Source organism: Pygocentrus nattereri, chromosome 26, assembly GCF_015220715.1.
Source record: "Pygocentrus nattereri isolate fPygNat1 chromosome 26, fPygNat1.pri, whole genome shotgun sequence".
Lineage (NCBI taxonomy): Eukaryota > Metazoa > Chordata > Actinopteri > Characiformes > Serrasalmidae > Pygocentrus > Pygocentrus nattereri.
In genome coordinates, this window is record NC_051236.1 from 605,001 (window position 1) to 623,326 (window position 18,326).

Below are 18,326 nucleotides of genomic sequence, written 5' to 3' on the forward strand. Positions count from 1 at the left end.
AAATACTAAATAGGACGGTCATGATTACTTGATTAAAGCTGTTTATAATTCGGTTTAAATTTCACGCCCTTGATGAACCCACATAATGGGCAGTTTGTAATTTGTGTGCCATGGTTTTCACCTCGTCCACAAAGGGCACCATTAGCATTCAACTGGCTTTTGTGTGCATCACTGAAAGAGAGAAAACCCACTCGCACTTAGGATCTCACCAAGACCCATTCATTTGTATGTATAGTTCCAAATGTCATGTATATGAATATATAAATGTTTGCTGGTACCTTTTATGTGTGTGTGGAGTAAAAGTGTATATGAAGTAAAGAGTTTTGTTTAACTAGGTCTAAGCTGATGAGCTCGGCAGATGGCTAACAGACTTTGCTAGTCAGTCATTTAGGCTTTACTGAAGAATTCACTGAAAAACTGCAACATACATAGTAAAAAATATGACATTTGAAGCATTTAAAACTTTTACCAATGTTTACATTAAGCTGGCTGAAGTGTACACCCCTGCAAGCTTTGTTGATAACATAGCATTCCCATAGAAGTGGTAGTGGAAAGTTTAAGTGATGTGACGTGCGATCAGAAAGCAGATGCTCGCGGTTCAAAACCAAAGGTGAGGTTTTACTTGGGGGCAGGCCGAGAGGAGTCCAGGCATTGGTCATATCCAGGGTAATCCATACAGTAACCAAGGCAAACATCACAAGAAAGGACAAGGCAAGGCAAAATCCACAAAACAGGCAGAGTCAAAAAAAACAAAGTAGCAAACAAACCAGGCGTAGGGATCAAAAGGGAAAGTCCAAAAACAGGGTCAGGAGAAATCTCAGGCAGGAAGTCAGACATGAAGATAATAAACAGGAAAGAGCGCTCAGTAAGTCTCCAAAAAAACCGATACTTCACAAAGGTCTGGACTAAAGCCCTGGACTATCTATCCTAAACTATCACGTGACCATACTACACAGCTGTGAGGAATCAGTATTCAGGTGATCTGGATCTCGGATAGGTCGATGGTGTTGTGTCCTGGGTCATGTGATCTTGCAATGGATCTTGGGAATTGTAGTCTTGAAGCATATGTGGATTGGTAGCAGGCGTGACATGATACTTATTTGTCCCACAAACGGGGAAATTCCACCTCTGCATTTAACTCCGTGAAGTGAAACACCACATACACTCTAGTGAACACACACACACACACACACACACACACACACACACACACACACACACACACACACACAGAGCGGTGGGCAGCCCTACCCATGGTGCCCGGGGAGCAGTTGGGGGTTAGGCTCAAGGACACCTCAGTCATGGACTATCGGTGCTGGGGATCGAACTGTCAACCTTCCGGTCACAGGACCAGGTCCCTAACCTCCACGACTGCCCAACTCGCAATGGTACATGGCGGTGGTACTCCAAGTACTTATAAAGTGAAGATTTCTGGATTAAATCCAGCTATATTACGTCATGAACAACTGTGACTAGTGACAATAATTTTTACAATGATTGTAAAAGCGTTAAACTGAGTTTCCCCAGACCCAGATTAAGCCTGAAAAGGACCAAATGGGATGGTGAAACACAACTGGCATTGCAGTTTTGTCCTAGACTAGGCTTAATCCTTGTCTTAACCATTGTCTTATTGTTCATTCATGACCACTTTATGGTTTGGCCTTAAAAAATACACACTGATTTATTGATTAATCATCAAAATCAGTTGGTTATTTGATTACTAATACAATTGAAAGTGAAAGCCCTCCTTATAAAAGAGGCCAGTGGGCAGTTACTTCAGCAATTCAGTCAACATTTTTCTTTTCATTTTAGAAGTGCAGAGAAACAAGTCTCAAAAAGGTGAAGATGCAAGGAGTAGAGGTTGTAAAGGTGGATGACTTCAAATATCTTGGGTCAACCATCCAGAGCAATGGACAGTGTAGAAAAGAGGTGAGGAAGAGGGTGCAGGCAGGATGGAGTGGGTGGAGACGGGTGTCAGGGCTGATGTGTGACAGAAGGATAGCAGCAAGAGTGAAAGGGAAGGTCTACAAGACAGCAGTGCGTCCTGCTATGATGTGTGGTTTGGAGACTGTGGCTCTGTCTAAAAGACAGGAGGCTGAGCTGGAGGTGGCGGAGATGAAGATGCTGAGATCTTCGTTGGGAGTGACCAGGCTGGACAAGATTAGAAATGAGCAGATCAGAGGGACAGTGAAGGTGGAGCAGTTTGGAGATAAAGCCAGAGAGGCCAGGTTGAGATGGTTTGGACACGTGTTGAGGAGGAATAGTGGATATATTGGGCAAAGAATGTTGGAGATGGAGCTGCCAGGTAGAAGGAGAAGAGGTAGACCTCAGAGAAGGTTTATGGATGTAGTGAAGGTGGACATGGAGATGGTTGGTGTGAAAGTAGAGGAGGCAGTGGATAGGGCAAGATGGAGGCAGATGATCCGCTGTGGCGACCCCTAAAGGGAGCAGCCAAAAGAAGAAGAAGAAGAAGAAGAGAAACGAGTCTCAAAGTTATCGTCCATATTCTTAGATACGGTTGACAAATGCTGGAGTATTGCTTCAACAGTAACACAGCATTGTTGTATTACATCACATCATAATCAGAAGCCCAAGCAAACCATAACCTTCTTTATCAGGACATAAAACAAGCAGCAGTCTTATGTAACAGAGTAGTATAATCTGACTCATAGCACTTCATGTACCACTCACTGCACAAATTACAGAAGATGAAAGCCTCGTCTTCTGCACAATGTTTCTCTTGCACTAATGGAATGTTAACCGAACATAGCATGTAATGCTAATGGAACAGAACACCAAAGGCTGTATAACATCGATGACTAGAAAAGCAATCGTTGTGATGAAAATCCATGGATAGCGCCTTCTTCATTCATCACACATTACAATGCAGAAAGCCTTTTCTATTCTTCTCATTGAGTGGTGAGTCAGATTTGTGACACTCTGCACTCTCTCTAAGCAAGAACAAGAGAAAGAACATTCTTTTGACTGGGGGTGGGCACTATTTCACGAGTAACCTCCATAATTCATTAAAAATAATAATAAATTAAAAGTCTTTTAATAAATGAGACCTACATTCTAAGTGCTTGGAGACAAGGACAACAATGGTGTAGGTGGAGCACAACGATGACTTGACTACCACCAAAATCGAGAAATGAAACCACTTTATCTTGCTCTATATTAGGGATGTCACTATCTGGTATGAATTAAGGAATCTGCTGATTACTTTCAGAACTTATCAAGTGGAGTCAAGAGTTTTCAAAAAAAGGCCAAAAAATAACAAACCTTTACCAAACCTTTACAATCCATTAACATCCTTTCAAAGATTGCAAAATACTTAGTAAAGATAAAACAGGAAGCCTAAATATTTGTACACAAACATATAAGATGACATAAAGTGTCTTGGTAAAGTATTGACCCGTCTTAAGCTACCAGACCCTCTACCACCCTTCAAAATCTCCCAGAGATGTTCGATTTAGCTGAGATCTGGTGACTGCAAAGCCCATATCATATGCTTTACATCATTTTTCTAGTCATTAAATCATTCAGTGATCCCTTGTGCCCTGTACACCGTCCCCAGGACACTGTCATCCTGGAAGAGACCACACCCATCGGGATACAAAGGGAATAAGTTGAGTAGTAAGAATAACTTTGTACTGATTTGCAGTGACTCCTTCCTCTAAAGAGACAAGTGGAACCAATCCATGTCAGCAAACCCCCCCTCACTGTAGGGGTCAAGCAATCAGGCCTGCATTGTTCTCTTTGTGTGTGCTGCACATGCACTCTCCCACTTGTGGAAAATATGGTGAAGGATGACTCTTCTGACCAGATCACTTTTTTCCACATCTCTGTAGATCAGCGCTGACACAGTCTGATCAACATTCTCAGTCACCTGAGGAACAACATATTCTAATGCATGAGAATGTGTGAGTTAGTTTCCATCTACTGTCTTTCCCGTAGATCTAAATGCAGAGGTCATTTTAGTCAATGTTCCCATTAAAACACTAGCTGGTTGAGTGGTCTTTGTGACTGAAGCTCCTGCCAGCCACGCCAAATAAATAACCCTCTTTAAAAGTCACTTAAGCCCTATTTGAGGTTTTCAACACAGGAGGTCCAGTGATGTAATTTGTAAGTGATTCAACTGACCAACAGAAAAAAAGTGTCTGAGTAATTTCCCAAAATTAACCCAGATAGCCTGGATAAAAAAAATGATAGACATACACTTACGCTTTAAGATTAGAATAACAAAAACAAACATCAAGTTAATACCAGATAGAATAGCATTAGGCAAGTAAAGTGCCCTCATTCAATGAACAAATCTTGCCCAACAGAACAAAAGTCACACAGCCCTGAAAGAGGTCAACAGGATATTTCTCCTTCTGTTGAGCCTCTCAGCAAAACTGTTTCCAATTACAATAGCCCCGATTTGAATTTGAGGCTGAAGGAGCTGCGCAACATCAAGCTTCAAGTAAAACTAATCCAGCTCCAACAGGGCTTTAGAGCGGTTCCTGGGCCTACTGGGCATTTTTATACAAGCCTCAGAGCAGGATATCCTGCAGTACACCTGTCTGAGGGCATCTGCACATGTTTCTCCACTCTAGGTTTGTTTTCAGGTTTAACTTGTCATTGTATATATATATATATATATATATATATATATATATATATATATAAGCACATAGCTTCTAAACTCCATCTGTATATGAAAACGCTATTCTACAAAAAAATGCACGTAAATGTTTATGCACCAGAAGGACAATTTGAAATATGCATGATCCTGCAAACTGCCAAGTAGGTATATTTTATTCAATAATTTTTAACCAAGTATTCCAAACAGCCCTCATGTCATCTACCAAAGAAAGTCAGAGATTAAATCCTATTTTCTTCCTCCAGTGTTTTCAGAGTAACGCGCTCTTACAGGCATCCTCTGGCTTCCGTCCAGGTCAGTGATATTTATCGTCGCCTGTTATGCAAATTTGGGACTGAATTCTACTTTCCACTTTTGCTTGTAGACATTTGCGGCTCCCTCAGGGCAATCCTGCCTAAACCACTCGACTTGAACAGTCTGTAAAAATCCGAGGGAGGTAGCTAAATGGAACAGACACAGAGACAGTGTAAAGGAAATCCAGCCCTATGAAGAAATAGCTCTCTCGAACTTCTTTCCAGTCTCAACCAGAGCTGTTCCTCATTCTTGATTCAAACCTTGGGTGGCGATGACAAACATTCTCATTTTCATTTAGGACTGAATCTGTGAAGGTGCTTGGCCAAAGAGAACACTAGCAGAAGCTGAAACCCAGAACATCCCTTCATCAGGAGCATAAAGGCTTGACACATTATACACTGGCTGTGGAAGCTGTAGCCTTGTTGCCACTTTCACAGCCAATTAGCTAACAGGCAAAAGTTTTGGTGCTCTGCTCTTACTTTTACTATCCTCCAATCATTTTGAGGCAGGTCCATGTCCTAGGTTATCTCAGGCTACCACCCTGCAGGTACTGCATTATGAAATGTTCAAGATGCTAAAAATGTAGCCCCGGGGCGTGCAGGTGCCTGAAAAGCAACTAGAAAGTGAAATGTAAGAAATCTTGCCTACATGCAGTGAGTTCCATCCCTCTCACATTACCCTAGGATAAACAAAAAGCTACCAAAATCAAGAAAAAATCCAATTAAGTTTTCACAAATCAGTCCCAAAGTGAAGTCTTGGCACAGCCTATTTGGCTGAATAGAATTTTGTAGGCTAATGAATAGCAGTGCTGTAGCCAGTTCACTTCATCTGTCAAGCCTTAAAGCCTGCCTCAGCTTTCGGGCCTCCATAAAAAGATCATTGATTTAATAATTTAAGAGCACAGAGGACATCCATCATCGATCACAGTGTGAAAAGGCTGACATAACTCACAGAAGGCTTTCTCAAAAACAAACGCTTTTGTACTAGGCGGTCTTCAAGGCCCACATCTACAGTGCACTACAACCTGCAAACTCCCAAAGAATCATTCAGCACACTGCTGACGTTTCCTTAAACAGCTTTCAACAATTTGCAGCTGTTTGGCTACAGAATTAGAAAAAAATATACCTGGAAATGCAAAACAAAATGCTCACATTGCTGCAGCTGAACTGGAAGCATGTTGCCCAAGTCAACACATATCATCTCTAGATGGTTCATTCTACAGAAACATTCACTTTTCTATCTACCCATAGGTGTCACTGGTGTTACTAATCATCACCGGTGTGACACATAAGGAAGGTAACACCAGACGTTTTTAATGAAAAATGCATTTTACAAAAAAGCTACTACAGAGCATCAAACCACATGTCAATCATGGAAAGTCCACTAAAATATGTAATTTAATCCATCTGTATGGATTTTTCTCAATTATCTAAAACCAAAAGTCGGTCACACCAGTGACGTCAACTAAAAGCTTCATATGAAATGTAACGGTGGGGAGCGATGAGGCGGACGCACATGCTGAGATAAGCCACTTTTATTATGGGCAAATCCAGGGTCGTAGTCAAAATGGTCCAGGTTCAAACAGATCGGTGCGCAGACATGATAAACACAGAACCTCAAACAAGAACCAAACACGAGAATACAACACATACAACCAACAAACATCAGACATCCAAATACGATCAAACAACAAAGACCAGCACAGACCAGGGCAAACACAGGGCTTAAATACACGCCAGGATAACGAGGGACAGGTGGGAAACAGGTGGAAACTATCGGGGTGGAGTCACGAAACAAGGGGGCAGGATGGCGAAAACCAAAACAAGCACTTGGACTTCCAGGAAGAAAACAGCACAAGCACATGGGGGAGTGGGAGGAGACACGGTGGACTCACCATGTGCTTTTTTCATAGATCCGCAGCAAATGGGAAACGGAAGCCAAGTGATGTAATTAGTGTGACTTTTATTTCAAAATAGGAGATTTTGTGTTACACAGTAACACCAGTGATGCAACTCCTGGAGACCACACCTTTCATTATATATTTAATAATACTTATTTGCCATTTGTTTTCTTTATGTCTCTTAATTCATATATTTCATAGTCAGGTATCGATTATTGCAGTTAAAATCGCAGAAAACGTGACTTCAAAAAATGGCCTCAACCTTTACACGTGACTGTGAGGATGAGCTCTTCTGTGGCACTTGGAATTATTTGAGGTAATTGATTTAAAAAACAATATTGCTAAATTGATGACTCAAGAAGGCGCATATAATATATTGTAACCCTAACATATATAGCTGAGAACAGACACAGTGAGTCAGTAGCTTCAAGTAGATCCATAGGTGTCAGTAGCGAAGACTAGATTCATAGCCTCAGTATTTAAGATTAGATCCATAGTGTCAATAATAAAGAACAGACCCAATGAGTCAATAGCTAAGAGTAGATCTGTGAGTGTCAGTCGATAAGATTAGATGAACAGAGCCAATAGCGAGGTGTTTAAAGCTAAGACGAGATCAAAGATGTTAATAACGGAGGTTAAATCCATAGTGTCAGTGATGAAGACTAGATTTATGGTCACAGCATTTGATACTAGATTCATACTGTCAGTAGCTGAGACAAAATTTCTATATGAACAGTAGTTTCAGGAGCTAAGAGTAGATCCATAGTGTCAGGAGCTGAGACTATATGTCAGTATACATGTCAGTAGGTATCGGTAGATCCGGTGTCAGTGGTTATTAGTAGTTTAATAGTTAGTAATAAGCTAGTGTCAGTAGCTCAGAGAACTTAATAGTGCAGGAAGAGCTGAACTGCTGAAACCAAACAAATAAAACAACTTGCTTCAACATGAGCAGATGAAAATTTCCAAACTCTACTGGCCGTCAACTCTTCGCGAAACACTTTCTCAAGATATTAAAATAATGACATAACTCAGTTTTCAAAAAAACTTGAATCTGTTCACAACCGGAATCTCAGTCTAGTCCGTTCCGTGGTTCACAATCTCCCAGAATAGCATCTGGAAAACAGGAGCACAGACCGAAGCATCATTACAGCCCTGCAGCTAAGTGCTGGATGCATAAAAACGTCCATTGCCGGTATCCAAAAAGCAGGCAAGTCATTACATAAATAGCTGGCTCAGAGACAGGGGCGTCTCACTCTGCTCATCAGCGCAGCTCCGGGGCCTTTAATTGCCCTTTTGGCCACATGCAGCCTTTGCTAAACCCATAGTTGCACTAAGAACAGGAGACTAGAGCTGAGAAGTAAACATGCAGTTTGCTTTAGTTTTGTCGGAGCTCTGTTCCTCACTGCATCGCAGCTTGATCAGTATTCAAGTACTTTGCCATTTACAGCAGTTTAAATGGATAAAATGACTCCTGCAGCAATGTCACAAGTCTGAATTAGAGCGCGTTGTGGAAGTAATTTCAGCGAACAATGGAAAGGACAGATGAGTTTGGTTGGTAGGGCTGCATAATACAGACAAAATACCATATTCTGATTAAACTGCTACATATTGAGGCTGAAATATGCCTTGCAGTACAGTGAAAACATGCTGGTGAAAGCTTGATGTGACCGTCAGTGTGAATGGGAAACCCTGAGGGTATCTGGAGGGAGAGATGATGATAATATTAGTTAATATTGTTTTCCTGCCCACATATTTAATGAAAAATCAGAAGCAAAAGTCACTACATTTCGGTCAAAGATTAAGAGAAGACAAGAATAGTACTTAAAACGATACGATGGAAAATATAATTAGGGAGATTAACTAAAAAGATGAATAAAAACAGGCTGACAATAAAGGCCTCATTAAAGGAAAAGCAAAAATTCCCTCGCTTCTTTTAAATAAAGGTGTTTGAAGTGATGTGTTAACACTGTTAGTTTCAGTACCCTTCACTGCCCAGTCCACACAGCAGCAACATGAAAGCTATGCTGCAAAAACAGCCTATTTGTTCAATTAATTATTTTTGTGATGTCACAAGCTTTTACAACCAACTCGTTTACATACGTCCACCTGTTTAGCTTACAGCAGTTTAGACCCACCCACCCACTCATACTGAAGGATTGTTTCAGCGCTTTTTCAATGAGGCACAATACAATACAGTGCACCAACAGACAAAACCCTCACAGAAATTAATCTGGAAGCACAAAATAAAACATTTAGCTGTTGGTTAATGGGCTCATTTGCATAGCGCAGCCTCCTGCAGTATCGGTATTGCAAAGATCAATAGCATCATAATATAAATGTTTCAGATTTTTCCATGCTGTATTGAGTTTCAATTAAATCTATTACAATACATCCATCCATTTTCTAAGCCGCTTCTCCGTCAGGGTCGCGGGGGGAAGCTGGAGCCTATCCCAGCAGTCTTCGGCAGATACACCCTGGACAGGTCGACAGTCCATCGCAGGGCAGACAGACAAACACAGACAGTCACTCACACCCAGGGGCAATTTAGCTTGTCCAATTGGCCTGACTGCATGACTTTGGACTGTGGGAGGAAACCGGAGAACCCGGAGGAAGCCCACACAGACACGGGGAGAACATGCAAACTCCACACAGAGAGGACCCCGGTCACCCGGGCGGGGAATCGAACCCAGGCCCTCCTCGCTGTGAGGCGACAGTGCTACCCACCACGCCACCGTGCAGCCTATTACAATACACTGTATTAGTATTTTAAGCAGAAAGAAATATGACAGCATTGAGTTATTGATAGTCGATTTCTTTATAAGTGTATTGTTTAAGTGTCCTTTGTGTCCGTCCTTTAGATCTGTGGTCCTGGAGATGGACCTTCATCTACACTTTGGCCCAATCCCATTTCACTTCTTGCCCCTGCCACTTAGCCCTACCCCTTTGTGCACAACAGACCACAAAAACCCACTAATGTCACTTTTTCCATTAAAAATATGATGACCATTGTATTATTGTTGTTTCAATGTGTGATGGTCCTTTTCTTCATAATAAGAATAAAAATCAATAATAGTGTGCGGATGTCTCGGTGGCTAGCTAGCTAAATTTCCAGTTCCACCTTAAATGGTACAGCAGGTACAATCTGTCGCCTCATGCATCAGAACTGCTGCACCATTTAAGGTGCAACAGAGAAATTCGGACAAGAAGCTGATGAAGAGCTGACTATCACTGAAGAATTAGGGGGGGTGGTAATAAATAACTGCCCCCCTCTTTGAAGGCGTATGATCCCTAAATGTAACTAAAGCCCAGCAGTGAGGAGCTGAACTTTCCCCTCCTCTGCTGACCCTGCAGACGGGCAGGGTCGCCTACAGAGCGGCGCTAGTAGCTGATAATGAAGTGATGCTCTTTTATTAGAGGGGCTCATTTCAGAGAGGAAGATTTCAGCCACTCTGCATCGTAACTCAGTTCCAAGGGGTAAGATGTCCCTTGAAAACAAGGGTTAGGGGTAAGAAATAAGAAATGGGATTGAGCCTTTATCTCCAACCTTACTCAACTCCACTTCGCCCGTCTAATTATTGCTTTTAAAAGGGCTTGATTAGCTGAATGAGAGGTGTTAGACTGGGGTTGGAGATGACCCCTGCAGAAGGGTAGATCTGTAGCAGGGTTGGTGACCACTACAGAACCTTAGGAACATGCTGGATACTTGTTGTAAAGGTGGGATAGTAATAGAGGAAACATAGGCCATTCACTCTCCATGTTTATTATAAATTTGGCATTTTAATGAAGGTTATGTTTGATGCTTTTTGATACAGATAACACAGAGAGGGGCAATATGATGATATTTATCTTTGCGTGGTGAATTACATCTAAATAAATGTTTGAGTACATTGTGGACTTAATAAGTACTTTAAGTGTCCATATCCGGCTGCATTTTAGGTCCCCTACACTTTGAGCTTGTGGGGTTTTGTTTACGAAAAAACAGTTATAATTCATTTTCATACTACCATTTTTTTTCAATCTCTATTCATCCCTTAGAATTAAACGTGCTGTTTGTGTTACTTCATCATTAAGACTGATATATGTGAGCAACATTTGTTGTGACTGGCTGCTCTATATTCTGTCGTATTCAATAAGCAGCCTGTGCTGAAGCACTCCTTGTAACTTCAGCATGAATGGGTGGAGCTAAACTGCTGTCAATATGTAAAAAATGTGTTGGTTTTTGTGATGTCACAAAAATTAGGGGATTCAAAATGGGCTGATTTGAGCATGGACAGTATGGACTGGTTGATGAACTGTATGTTTGAAAACTTTGATGTTCACAAAAGGGAAATTACATTTTTCCATTATATCTCTCTACCAACTCGTTCATTCAGAAAAATGAAATATCACGACACGTCATGTAAAATGTCTTTTAGTATCGTATTATATTTGTGCTGTACTGTCCACCTCTACTTTACATGCTCAGTCAACACTGCAACATTTCTTCACAATCAATATACTGTGCAGCTCTGTAGCCCCTAAGTTGGTTTATACAAATATTTCCCACTAGTAGCTGTGTGAGACGTTTTTCAGTGGATGGCACATTTTCTACAACTAAATTACAATAAAACTGAAATACTGATCCTTAACACTAAAGCTCAGAGAAAACTGCTTAATGAGAAGCTTGGCTCTTTAGCTTCATAGACCAAACCTGAAGCACAAAACCTGTGTGTGATCTTAGACTCTGAGCTCTGTTTTATCCTGCATGTAAACACAGTCCCTAAATAGCTTTTTATCATTTGAGAAATATCACTAAAGTACAGCCTTTTCTATTTCAGGGCGATCCAGAGAAACTTGTCAACGCATTTGTTACAAGCAGAGTTGATCACTGTAGTGGTCTGCTTGAAATGAAATGAACCTTTATTGTCATTACACATTGTACTTGTACATTTGCGCAACGAAACTGGTTTACAGCCCCCCCCACCACACCCCCCCCCCCTCTTGGTGCAAAAGAAATAGAAAAGTTTAAATATAAAATAGAAAAGTTTTAAAATATAAACGAGTTAAATAACAGATTAGAGCTATGGGTTGACTACACAGACGTGAGCATAAATGAACTAAACTCTCCTATTGACACACTAAGCTTTCCTATATACACAGTGGAGAAATTGACATATGCAGCATCAATTATTGCACATTATATTTAGTTTTTAGCAGCTTGGGTCATTGCACTTGTCCCTGTAGACGGACAGAAACATCTGCCCACCGGTGAACTGTATAGTCTTTGTTTAACGGGGATATGGCCCTGTTATAAAAACTGCCCCTCAGACAGTTTGTCCTTGTTTTGAGGTGTCGGTAACGTCTGCCTGAGGGCAGCAGTTCAAGCATCCTATGTCCTGGGTGTGTACTGTCCTTGATGATTGTGTAAGCCCTCCTGAGACAGAGAGTTCTGTAGAGGTCTTCCAGGGAGGGGAGGGAGTGTCCAATAACCTTCTGTGCCGTGTCGATGACCCTTTGTATGGCCTTTTTGTGTGCTATGGTACAACTGGAGAACCACACAGAGATACAGTACGTCAAAACGCTCTTACTGGACTTCCTAAGAAAACAGTCCATCCTCTACAGCTTGGGCAAAATGTGGCAGCATGAATCCTAATAAAAACTGATCAGATCACTCCTGCTTAGAAACACCACTGGCTGCCTTTATCAATCAGGATAGATTTTACAGCTCTGCTCCTCGTTTTAAAGCTCTGCTTACGTCACAGAGTGTCTGTCGGTTTACGGTCCAGCACGAGTTCTTAGATCTGCTGATACTGACCTACAAAGACTTCAGTAAAATACAGAAAACATGGAGAGACTCTCAGTTATTCTGCCTCTGAACTGTGGAGCTCAGTTCACCCTTTAATAGACAGTCAATCTCAGTGCTCACTTTCATGAACCAGTTAAAAACCTCTCTTTGGCTGAGTTCATTAAAAGTCTCTTGGCATTACTCCCTTTAATTTGATCTGTGTCATTGTCTTAAATTAATTCGATAAACACTTATGATTTCTGCTATTACTGTTTAGCCTTGTCACCTGTCTGTAAAGCAGTTTGAGCTATGAAACGTGCTATGTAAATAAGGATTATTATTATTATTGTTATTATGATTATTATCATTAGTAGTAGCGTATTAGTATATTATTATTAGCTGTAATATGTTGCTGTTAGCCGTGTCACAGATTTCCAAGTCAAATCACTTTCCTGCGCCGTTTCTTCCGTTTTGCAACTTGAACTGAACAAATGTTTTTCTCGTCCTCGGCGTGCAGACCGCCTCTAGGCCCCTTGAGGTTGTTTTCCTAGTTAGATAAAAGCTATTCCAAATTCTACCTCTGCATCTGTAGGTTGGAAGGGTTTCTAAATCTGGGTTAGGACTTATGCATATATTGTGTACTTCAATACTTCAAGACTTGTATATGATGAATTCTTCAGTAGTCCATTTCTTCATATTGCTGTGTGCGTGCGTGTGTCTGTGCGCGTGTGTGTATGCGTGTGTGTGTGCGTGTGTGTCTGTGCGCGTGTGTGTCTGTGCTCGTGTGTGTCTGTGCGCGTGTGTGTATGCGTGTGTGTGTGTGTGTGTGTCTGTGCGCGTGTGTGTCTGTGCTCGTGTGTGTCTGTGCGCGTGTGTGTATGCGTGTGTGTGTGCGTGTGTGTCTGTGCGCGTGTGTGTCTGTGCTCGTGTGTGTCTGTGCGCGTGTGTGTATGCGTATGTGTGTGTGTGTGTGTGCGTGTGTGTGTCTGTGCGCGTGTGTGTATGCGTATGTGTGTGTGCGTGTGTGTGTGCTTGTGTGTCTGTGCGCATGTGTGTGTGCGTGTGTGTGTGCATGTGTGTCTGTGCGCGTGTGTGTGTGTGTGTGTGCGCGTGTGTGTGCTTGTGTGTGTGCGTGGGCGTGTGTGTGTGTTTGTGCGTGTGTGTGTCTGTGCGTGTGTGTGTGCGCGTGTGTGTGTGTGCTTGTGTGTGAGCGTGGGCGTGTGTGTGTGCGTGTGTGTGCGTGTGTGTGTCTGTGTGTGTGTGTGTGTGTGTGTGTGTGCGCGTGTGCGTGTGTGTGTGTCTGTGCGCGTGTGTGTCTGTGCGTGTGTGTGTCTGTGCATGTGTGTGTGTGCATGTGTGTCTGTGCGCGTGTGTGTGTGTGTGCGCGTGTGTGTGCTTGTGTGTGTGCGTGGGCGTGTGTGTGTGTGTGTGTGTGTGTGTCTGTGTGTGTGTGTGTGTGTGTGTGTTTGTGCGTGTGTGTGTCTGTGTGTGTGTGTGTGTGTGTGCGCGTGTGTGTGTGTGCTTGTGTGTGAGCGTGGGCGTGTGTGTGTGCGTGTGTGTGTGTGTGTCTGTGCGCGTGTGTGTCTGTGAGTGTGTGTGTGTGTGCGTGTGTGTGTGTGTGTGTTTTCTTCTATAGTAAGTTGTCTGCACAGCTGAGCATTCAGTTTGAAGCTTTCAGCATTGTTTGGCTCTCTCCCTGCAGAACTGCCAGCCTCGCCTCAGCCTGCTGTCTCTCAGCTCCGTCTGCAAAGCAGGCTGAAAAATCCTCCTGTGTTTTTTATCAATTTATCTCTTCCACTCCACACAATATTCAGCTCCAAGGATTCTGCCTTTGCTACAACTTTCTGTACTGCAGAAACAACATTGCCCATTTATTGCTTAACTGACGTCTGCTATGAGGATTTTAATCATCTACTAGGCATGTGCTAAAAAATCAAATCCAAAACACAATATTAAATTTAAATAAATTAATGAATAAATAAATGGTCTCACTTTATTTGGATAGTCCACTATAGTCCCCTATAGATTCTCTACAGATGTTCACAGCTCTGTTGATTCTAAACAGTGGTGGGGTTAGGTTCAGGATTTGGACCAGGGTGAGGGCTGGGTTTAGGTTTTGGGTTAAGGTAAAGTTTAGAGTTAGATTTAGAGTTAGTCAGAGTTTAGTCAGTTTTAGAGTTAAAGACAATTATGGTGAAGTTAGTACATATTTAGTTGAATGTACATTTAAAGTAAATGAAGTATCTACAAAGCATCTAAAGGGGACTATCCCAAGCGTTATCAAATAAATTGATGTGAATGCAATGATGGGTAATGAGCTCATTAACCGATAGCTAAATGCTTTACTTTGTGTTGTCAGCATCCCAGACGTTTCCAGATGACGTTCTATGGGTGTTGTGTTGAATCAAGGCATTCACAAGATCCAACTAATGTTAAAGGGCTCATATCCTACATTTTTCCTGTATTTATTTTCCAAAATAAATAAGATAACACGTATACAGTCTATGGTTTGTGCAAGGAATGTTTGGTGCCTGTCACAGTGGCCAGGAATGATTCAATTTGCTGGACAAATAACAAAGTTTTGGTTATTCACACTAATGCTGCACAGAACCTACACTGTGTTATTATTATTTATTCATTTATTTTAATTTAATTAATTTTTTACTGTTGCTATCTAAACCCTAACACAAATTTTACAACTGCCTTAAATAAGCCTTTATATATATATATATATATATATATATATATATATTTCATAACCATTACATGTAACTTTTTTGAGGGAGCTTTTAGAGGCACTGAAACCCTTCAGACATCCAGTTCCTATCACTACCATTGTGAACAATTGTGACTCTAAAATGGAGCATTTTGCATCAAATCACTCTAATTGCATCTTTCTTATTTAATTGTGGAGGAATTCCCATTATAGTAATATGTATCTAATGTCCCTCAATTTACATCTAATCATAAACTTACTCCTTTTTCTCAACCAGCACTCCAGTTTTAAAGGAGCTCCACACCTCGAATGGCAAACTTTGTCAGTCCACATGTCATAACACAATAAACAAGTGTCTTTATGGCCCATCAGCTCAACATTTTAGAGCATCACTTTTAGAAATTTTGGCTGAGGCCATATAAGCTAACTTAATATGACTTTTGAAGTCTAGGCTAGTTATTGGCTACATTAAACACGTAAAAACGAAATTTTTTTCTTCAGAATTTTTCCACGTTGCTGTGACGAGGAGCGAGGAGGTGGACGCATACGCTGGGATAAGCGACTTTTAGTACGGGGAAATCCAGGGTCATAGTCACAACAGTCCAGTGGCCAATATGGAGAGAACACGGGTAGGACATGATGAACAAAAACACAGAACCTCAACCAAGAATCAAACAACAAACAAGATCAAAACACCTAAACACCATCCAAACAGTACAAACAGAACAAGCTTCCAAACATTACAAAGACCAACCCAGAGCAGGGCAAACACAGGGTTTAAATACACGAGGGCTAACAAGGGATCACAAGACACGGTGGAAACACAGGTGGGAACAATCAGGGGCGGAGTCACTAAACAAGGGGGCTGGACAGAAAAAACAAAACAAACACACATGGTTTTATATATATATAGATACACCTTTTAGTGAATTGTTTGTAATAGCTTACAGTCAGTTATTATTACATATAAAATAATAAAATAATACAATACATAAAATATATTACATATAATGTAATACAATAAAAATTTTAAAATATACCAAAAAATTCTGAACTTTTGATTACTTAAATATCTGGAGTAAAATCTTGTCACATTAACATATATTAAAGTTAAGATGGTTTTCCCTTCTATAAAGTTACAGTTCAGAGAATTTGAATTAAATCCACAACAATATAACGTACCTGCATATGGCCTCGCAGTTACAGACACACTCGAACTGAAAGGGTGTAGTTGGTTCACATTAACACTGGCCTGTGCCAGTCTGATCTGTAAGCACATTGTTTTAAGTGGGCGCTCTTTCTATCAGCGGTTTACTTTTCCTCCCCTCAAAAACAGACATAATATCAATTAGTGATGAGATGGCACACAGACACGACCGTTATCCACAGCCATAATACACTAATATGCATAAGGGTGTATTTTTAGATGTGGTTGCTTAGTAATCAAACATTAGCTGCACTGTGTTGTTTTGTCTGTCAATTGTCCTAGAACTGATGGCAGCAAGAGAAACAGCCATTACATTCACACACTGCAGTGAACCAGGTGGCAAAGTCTAGCTCGACCCCAAGTTGACTTTTAAAGCACATACGCTGTCACTGACATGCCAATTTCATAAAAATGACCATAAACCGGCGTCCTATTGCCACGCCTCGTCATAATCTTAGCAAGGCATGTCAAACTGGGGAAAGTCTGGGCCGAAGTGCCGCAGAGACTAGCGTTTACCCTCATCTATCGTTTTGAAGTCAGTTGACAAAGGTCTCATTAATCAGCTGATGAGCTGAATCAGGTGTGTTTAATGAGGCAGTGTGCTGAAGTCTTTGCCCGTGAGGACTGGAGCCTGACACATGCTGTTAACCCTGTTAACCCTATCAAACCCTATCAAACCCTATCAAATCAAATGTCTCTACTGTGACCCATTTTGAGATTTTGAGATGGTCTTTAAATCCCCTGCTCGAGGAGTTGTGGTGTGTACATGACAACATCAGACATAACAAATGGTCTAGAATCTGTACTTTCTGTGTGCTGTTTAAGCAACAGAACATGAGAAGGAGTGTGTTATTGCGAAATAACACCAGCCGTGACGTTATAACACACAACCTCAAGTGTTCTACTGCTTTTATACAGCAGTTAAATAAATAAAGAAATGAATATATTGGGCCATGAATGTGTTGTTTCATATGTAATGTTCAGTTCCTTCCTCCTAATTATAGCTCCTTAACGAGCAGCTCGTTGCTACGTCAGAGTAACGAGCTCCGCCCACTCGCTGCTCAGCCGGCAGTTTGTTCTCCAGCTCCTTACACTAAATTCCCAAACCTAAAATCGTCGCTACTGAGCAGCTTTTGTGTTCATTATTGCAGTTTTACGGCTCAGTCTGATTTGGTCCGACTCTGAAGATCAGACATGTCTGGCGAATGGTGTTGGCTTCATTTCTGGCTGATTCCAGGTTGTTCAGCTGTTCTTCTGTCACAGCGGTCAGTGGTGATGGCAGTTTGGGAATTTAATGTAGTCTCATCTTTAGAGTCTGACCAAATCAGCTGTTAGTCAAATGTGATTTTAAAAGTGTCCGTTTTCTGTTTGCGGCAAAGTAAGAAGTAAAAACGTTCAAACAGCGCTACCCACCGCACCACCATGCCGAACTAACTGTTGTATAATATATTTTCTATGCACTGGGATTTTATTTCCAAGGACAAATTGGAACAGTTAAATTTTATTATTCATTTGTTTAATCAGAGTAATGACAAAACTTAGGCAGAATTTTCAGAAATCGCCAAGTTTTTCCATCACCTTATCTCTGAGTGAAATTATCAGGGAGTGTCTCTGAACTTTAAAAATAAAAGTACCACATAAAGTGCTTCTGAGCAGAGTCACAGAAGAAAGTCCCATTTTCACAAATACAATGTGATGTGCGAGACTGACAAAGTCAAAACTAGCCTCCACATAATGGAAAGGCTTTGAACTTATTAAAGGAATTTTTCCTGTAACATTAAACCTGAGCCTAGAAGCATT

The 18,326-nt window shown here is 41.2% G+C and overlaps 1 protein-coding gene across 4 annotated transcripts in view; it reads right to left on the bottom strand.

The window, feature by feature from the left end:
- The window catches only part of camkva (CaM kinase-like vesicle-associated a), a 64,490-nt gene that overhangs the window by 18,328 nt on the left and 27,836 nt on the right, over positions 1 to 18,326 (bottom strand). The gene's annotated exons all lie outside the window — the stretch shown is intronic.